The sequence below is a fragment of the Cupressus sempervirens genome, chromosome 4 (genome assembly GCF_028749045.1).
Source record: "Cupressus sempervirens isolate cs-2001-9-10 chromosome 4, ASM2874904v1, whole genome shotgun sequence".
In the NCBI taxonomy this organism is placed as follows: Eukaryota; Viridiplantae; Streptophyta; class Pinopsida; order Cupressales; family Cupressaceae; genus Cupressus; species Cupressus sempervirens.
The window spans coordinates 648,961,546-648,969,742 of NC_143121.1; positions in this window are offsets into that span (position 1 = coordinate 648,961,546).

Consider the following 8,197-nt stretch of genomic DNA (forward strand, 5'->3'; position numbering starts at 1 on the left):
AAACTTAGACCCTAAATCCTAGACCAGCTGATAAGAATGTAATTGGTACAAAATGGTTGTTTAGGAATAAACTTGATGAGAATGGAGAGATCACAAGAAACAAAGCTAGACTAGTCTACAAAGATTATGCACAAGAAGAATGACTAGACTATGGGGAAACATTTTCCCCTATTGCAAGAATGGAATGAGTCAGAACATTACTTGCATATGCTACTTACAAAGGTTTCAAGGTCTATCAGATGGATGTAAAATCTACTTTTCTGAATGATAAACTAGAAGAGGAAGTCTACATAAAACAACTAGAAGGATTTTTTGATGACAACAAGGATATGGTTTGCAAACTACATAAAGCACTCTATGGTCTGAAGCAAGCACCTAGAGCATGGTATGAGAGATTGCACAAATATCTTGTGAAGATAGGATTTGAGAGAACAAATGACAACAACAACATGTATATCAAGGTAGAAAAAGGTAAAGACATTTTGATATCTAAAATCTTTGTTGATGATATAATATTTGGAGGAAAAGATACTCTATGCAAAGATTTTGCTAATCAAATGAAAGATGAGTTTGAGATGTCAATGTTTGGAGAAATCAAATTCTTTGTTAGATTACAAGTACATCAACTAAAGCATGGCATATTTGTGACCCAATCCAAATATATGAAGCAGATACTAACAACATTTGGATTAGAAGACTCAAAACTAGTTAGTATACCAATAGTAATAGGACATAAGCTATCCAAGAATGATGAGTCAGCTAAAGTGAATCAATAATTGTATAGAGTAATGATTGTAAAGTTGCAGTATGTTGTACACAGTAGACCATACATTACATTAGCAGTTGGAATAGTGGCAAGATTTTTTGCAAATCTAAGAGAAAATCATCTGATGGTAGTAAAAATAATACTAAGGTACTTAAAACGAATGGATGACTTTGGCTTATACTACAAGAGGAGTGAAAATTTTGAGTTGAGAGCCTACACTGATGCAGACTGGGGAGGTAATATTTATGACAAAAAAAGCACCAGTGGAGGAGCACTTTTCTTAGGTAAATGATTGATCACCTAGACTAGCAAAAAGAAAAGTTGTACCGCATAGTCCATAATAGAAGTTGAATATGTTTCTACTGCTATCAACTACACCAATATTGTACGTATCAAACATTTTTTTCAAGGTATGAAGGATGAGGTAACTAAACCTATGATACTCTATTGTGATAACACAAGTTCCATCAACATATCAAAGAATCTTGTGATGCATGCTAAAACTAAGCATATTGCAATTAAGTATCACTATGTAAGAGAATTGGTGGAAGACAAGCAAGTGAGGATGGAATATGTTAGTTCAAAAGAAAAAATAACTAGCATCTTCACAAAAGCACTACCTAAAGATGCTTTTGAGTATCTTAGAGGTAAGTTAGGGTGATACCCCTAGCTAAGGCTACATAAGCAAAAACAAAGATTTCCCTACATCAAATGAGTTGATTATTTGAAATATTATAAATTGATGCAGAGAATACTTACTTTAGAATTTTGCCTGAAGTAATCAAAGTGTTAAAGTTCCAAATTAGTCACAAGCAAGGTGACAAAGGGAGAAAGTGAAAGTTCCAGAAGATGTTATACTTGCATGATAAGATGTTGAAGTAATATGTCTTTGCCATTGTTGTCAAAGAGGCAAAGATATGTAGAAATTGATTAAAAACATTTGAGGAGAAAGAGTAAAGAGCATAAAAAAATCAAAATAGGATCAAGTAGCTGATACTAGAATGGTAGAACATGACCAATGCATATAGAGGGAGAAATAATGTAAGAAGTCAAGAGCAGTAAGCGATCAAAGTGAACAATGGTAAGCCACCGAAATGAGGGAGAAAAAGGATGTTCATGAAGACATAGTAGGAAGGAAATAAGTAGGATACATTAGCTAAGAGGAAGAAGTAGAAGTAAAGTAATTAGGATAACAAATTAGAGAAGGAAGTTGGTTGATAAGAGATGTGAAAACTGATGGTAACACAATTTCTTTTTGGCATTTGACTTACTGTTCTAACCTAGTTAGCATATTGATAACTAGGTCAAATATTTTGGTCTAATGGTTGATTAGTTTGGTTTTCCATCAATGCCAAAGAAGGAGATTGTTGGAAATTTGATTTAAAAGATTATTATTGAATACCAAAGAGGGAGATTGTTGTAAAGAAGGAAGTTGGTGATAAAGAATGTTTTCAATCATTGTTTTTTCATTGATGTCAAACCTACTATTTGTAGGAATGATAATTGCTTATAAGATCCAAGTACTATCATTTAGTTGATTGATGAAGATGATTTAATCAACAAGATATAACAAAAGCACCTAAGGAAAAGGTTGAGTTATGGCTTTTAATGAAGTGCAAGGATCAGTTAAGACATTGGTTAAATAATGTATTGATAGCATATTCAAAGATACAATGTTTGGCCACGCTTAGAAATAGTAGAATAATAAGTTGTAATAAGGTTGACTGCAATGCTTAACTAAGATCATTAGTGAGTGCTGAGCAAGCTAGTTAGAACCGAGAAAATTTCTAGTTGGAGCCAAGCAAAAGAAAAATTCAATTTGTGCCAAGTGATAGAGAAGGAGCCAAGTCTGTTCATGTGTCAAGAAAAGTAACAAGTGTCGAGCATCAGTAAAGCTTAGTGGATGTCGAGTGATTCCACAATAGGTGATGAGCATTAGTAATATGTAGTTGATGCCGAGTAACACAGTATGTGCCAAGCACTAGAATTTCAATAGTGTCGAGTTGTTGCATTATTGGAGAAGTCAAAGATTCACCAAATCTAAGTTGACAAGTTTGTTACATTGAATTTTGTGAACTAGATGGAGGATAAGGATGATGAATTGGTGGCATAGAATTGTATGTAAACCATTTTTGAGCGAATTCAAGAGGATTCTTCAAGATGTTTCTAGAAGGAACAAGATATAGGTTAGATTTAATGAATCCTACCTAATCCATTCAAACAAAAATTAGAGGGAAGAATTGAGTGGAAAAATCAATTCTAGACTTCTATTTAAGGAGTCATAAGCCAAGAAGCAAGAGTTGTTGGTGTGCCAAATTGTGAATTGATTGAAGGGTGTCAAGGAGAAGACATCAAGGAGAAGGAAGAACAAAGCTCAGAGACTTTGCTTCAATAAGTGGTCAAAAAGAGAGGATTGCACTAGTATATTGAGAAAAAAGACTCAAGGAGACAAAGCTTGAAAGAGGAGGACAATTTGTCAAAGCTGAAGAAATTGAAATCCAAGCAAATTAGAAAGAGCTAAAGAAGAGATCTGAAATATACAAGATGAGTTGTGAATTATAATCAGGTCAAAACCCCTTATTGTTACTCTCTAGAAATTGTATTAGTTAGGGTAAAATCCTATGGACTTAGGTTTCTTTAACAACCATTTGTAAATCCCTTAATAGGGTGACACTCCAAGTGAATGTTCAAAAGTCCTCTAACTAGGGCCACTTCTAATAGGATGGTTAAATCCTTTAACCAGGTCACATTTAACAGTGTGTTGTAGCCATTAACAGGGCAGGCCTTTCATAGGGCATCACTTCAAAAGAGTGAGAATTGAGTAGCATGTTATCGGTGATTTTTCCCAAATTGAGTTTTCATGTAAATTATTGTGTTATGTGTTGATATTTCATGTGTTATGCTTGCTTGTTGATTTAAAATAATTTGCTAAGTAAAAAAAGTTTAAAGCTTGGATGAGTGAAAAGTTTGATGGGTAGACCTTATTTGATGAAAAAAATTTAATTGGGCATTTGGAACTTGAATAACTGATTCACCTCCCCTCTCAATTATTCTAAAGCATTTCTAACATTAATATCATCTATTTTTCATGTATGATTTGATTAAAAAAAATTGTTTGAAAAATTATATTAATTTTTTTATATGAAATTCCATTGGTACTACTTACAAGTCGAGAGTGAAGAGTCATGTAGCTACCAGAGCCAAGTTTGTGTTGGCCAACCTTCTATAGTCTTTCTTCTATAGCTTTTGATGTATTCTATAGTCTATGAAAAGTTTGAAACATGTTAGATTATATATTTACAAAGATCACTAAGTAGTGCATGATTACATTCTACTAAATACTATCATGACATACCTTCTTTTGTCCTTTTCTAGTTCAATTCCTTTACCATGTAGTCTTTTCTCTTTTGCATCTTTTATTATTTCATTCCAATCCATTGGTGGAATCATAAGAGGATGCTCTTACTTTGGGTTATCATTTAGACCCCTTCTATATTGGTCCCTCACAATCTATATATGTTTGGATTCTCTTTTGAGAAGTACAGAACTTGTTAGTTTGTGGTGATTGATCAGGAAAGTACTGTACATACTTCATAAATTCTTTGGGGCTCAGGGCATTGGTTGGAAGAAAAAAATTTGGGCCCTATTTTATTGGGATTTTGGGCCAACATGTAATTATTAATTATAACTCTAAAATGGTAAAATAGTTGTATAAAAGGTCTTAGGGTTAGGGATTGTTTCAATGTTGTGATGTGAAAATGGGTTCTTGTGGCAGTATCGAGTTGCAAGAGATTATAGATTTTAATCAAGTTGTAATCACTTGATCATAACAATATTGGACTTGTTGTTTGGTGGACATAGCCTAGGGTTTGGGTGAACAATGTTAAATCTTGGTGTTTTGTGTTCTTTTCTATGTGATCTATTATTTTTTGATACTGTTTATATTTAAATGTAATTGTTATTTCTATCCATGGTTTAGTCCTAACACCTAGATGGGGTGGTCAATAGAAGATACAACAAAGATACTATCAAAGACACACATCTAGGAAACAACAGTTAGTTAGGTGTTCAATATAGATATAGGAGGCATAAATCTTAGGGAGGAGGGTTGTCTTGGAGAGGGGATAGGGAGCAGATGAGGGGGGTGACATTTTGATGATAGAAGTAGTTATAGCTCATACAATGTTCAAGGTGCCAGGGGGAGGACATAATTTGGTGGATAAGACACATGAAAAATTCATAAGGGTACAGATGCCACCACCATAAGATCCACCACAGGTTGCTCAACCCGAGCTCTTATAATGGTTGTAATGACACATCCAAACCTTGTAAATTAATATGAGCTATCTAGCTAGCTTCAATAAAGACAAATGGGAAGTGATGTGTTTCATTTTTGGGGTATATGCATGATGTACCTTTTTAGACATGTGGTGTATTGATGTATTTTTAGGTCACATGACTCATTGATTGTACCATGTGGACATTTTAACTTTAAACATGGACATTGGTGGACATTTTGAAGTACATTCTTTATTATTTCATGGGATGGGGATGTAATTAATTATTTTGGGTCATCTCTCTCTCTCTCTCTCTCTCTCTCTCTCTCTCTCTCTCTCTCTCTCTCTCTCTCTCTCTCTCTCTTCCTCCCTTTATGTGTGTGTGTTTGTGTGTGTGTGTGTGTGTGTGTGTGTGTGTGTGTGTGTGTGTGTGTGTGTGTGTGAGAGAGAGAGAGAGAGAGAGAGAGTTGATTGGGTGGGTTCATGTGTTTTATTTTTCATGACAATGATGATGCATTTATGTATATGTTTATGATGAGATATTTCCATGTGTTATTGTAGGATGGGATATTTTTATATGATATGAGATATTTTCTAACATGATCCTATAGGATGAGATGAATGTATGACATTGATATGTACCATGTAGTGTGTGATTTGTTTGTATGTAACTGTATGTTTTATGTTTCTTTATATGTGATGTACTATGTATGATTTATGATACAACTTATGTATATGGTGATGCAAATGAAATTAATTTATGTTTACATAAAGTATGATGTGACATATGCAATATGATGCCTTATGAGATACATGAATTTTTATTTCTATATGACTATGAAATGTATGAAGCTATATTGGATGCATTTAATGGTGATCTATTTCGATGTGATTTATGTGATAGTATTATAAATGATACACTATTTATAATATATATGATGGATAATATGCAATGTCAAAATTTTTATGATGAAAGGTTTATGCATTTATCTTTATGTATGAACAATGATTTTAAATGCAAATGGTCTATTTAGTATGCAACTAAAATGAGTGTAATATGGATTCTTAAAATGAACCTAACCAAAAATTCATAAATGAATCCTAATTGAAGTTAATGGACTTTAATGTATTTAAATAAATGCAATTAATGGACTTAATAAATATACCACTACATATAATTATGAGGTAGGTGAATGATATGAATGCATCTGAATGTAATTAAAAAAATTAATGCAACTCGGTGAAATTAATATGTAAATGCAAATAATGGCATGTAATATGCAACTTAATGCAATTAATAGATAAATGCAATTGAAGATAATTAATGACATGCATGAAATGCCATGCAATTAATGATATGTATGCAACTAAATTCTTTTAATAGAAGGATGCAATGAAATGAGAATGATATGTAGTTAATGAAATGAATGCAACTTAATGCAATTAATAGAATGAATGAAACTAAATACATGTAGAAAATGAATGCAAATTATATGCATGTAATAAATAAATGATGTAGCATATAACTAACCATCTATACTCTTTATATGAGAGTAGGATATGGGGGAAATCATTTGCACAAATTTAAGTATGGGGATTCAAAAATCAAGGATTTTTGGGGGATAGTGTGCACCAATTTTTAAATTGAACCCTTGGGTATGTGATTTGTGATAAATGGGATCTAAGACTTTTGGATTTCTTAGCAGTGTAGGATTTTTAGGACTTGATTTTAGAACTAATTTGATTTGTTGATGTTGGATAGGATTTTAGACTGACTGGTTCTCTCATATATTTTAGGATTTTGATAAGATTTCTTATATATTTCCTTGATGGGGACATGAGATTATTTTAAGATTGAGCCCAAGGTTTCTTGAGATGGAGTACCACCATGTATTTGAGAACTTAATTTGGTATAGAAATGTCAAGGACCTACCAAGGTTACCAATAACATCAACGCTTTATCATTGATATTACATAGGATTGACTTGAAATAGATATGTAAGGATCACCCTAGCATAATAGATGATTCCAGAAGGATTTAGAGTGGAACTAATACTAAGGAACCCATAGAAAAATGCCATTTTCCAAGTGTAACATGCAATCAAAAGTGATCACATGTTTGGATATGCAAGGGTTACATCTAACTAGCTCAAAGGGAAAAAAAAAATGAAAATTAATCAAGATCTTGCTTTTGGATTTCCCCATTCATAGTGCACCACTATATAAGAGATTGTAACAACCTCGAGGAGGGGAGAACCAAATTGATAAGACAAGATAATCAAGAACCAAAATTGCAATCATGCATAAAAAGAGAGTAAATCCATGAAAAAAATCTTTTGTCAAGAAGATTTGTAGGATTGAATATTGACAAGCCTAAGTCAGACATGGGGAAGGATGCATCCTACAAGGACCTATTGATAGGATCTAGAATCATAATTATTTAGCAAATTGGAACCTTTAGGATAATGATGCAATGAAAATTAGGAGAATCCCTAAAGGATATGTCCTAACTCCCAGCAAATAACCACACAGTGGAATTTACACAATTACACAGATATTTAGATTCACAATGATACCAATTATCATAATAGAATCATAAGATATACATCCAACATGCTTGGTTGTAAGGTCTTTTGGGTTACAACCAAATACATAAACAAATACAACAACTTCTCTGCAAGATCTTGCAAGATCCAAACCATAGCTAGCCTAGATCCACAATCTAGTAGAAAATCTTGAGAAGAATCTGAACTTGTGCTCACAAGCCACCAAGAAACTTTCTTTTTTTCCAAGCCATGGCTGCTAGCTTTGCTCAACTTTGCTCCTCTCAGATAATCCATGATGAACTAAATAATGATTCAATTCTCCACAAGACCCTCTACTTATACCCAACTAATCCATATGTCAGCCTAGTAAGTTACAAATTATATAAACTCTTACATTAAATGTATATTTAAGCCACAAGTCAACTTGCAACAAACATTAAATACAAAATAATGCGACCTATAAAATGCCTTTTTCCCTATTTTCTCCAATTTTATTTATTTATTTATTAGTTTTCCTCTAAAATTTGTCACTTTCTCTCTCCTCCACAATTTTTTAATTTTTTTTTTTTGTTTTATAAATTTAAATTATGCCCCCTTTTATTTTGTGA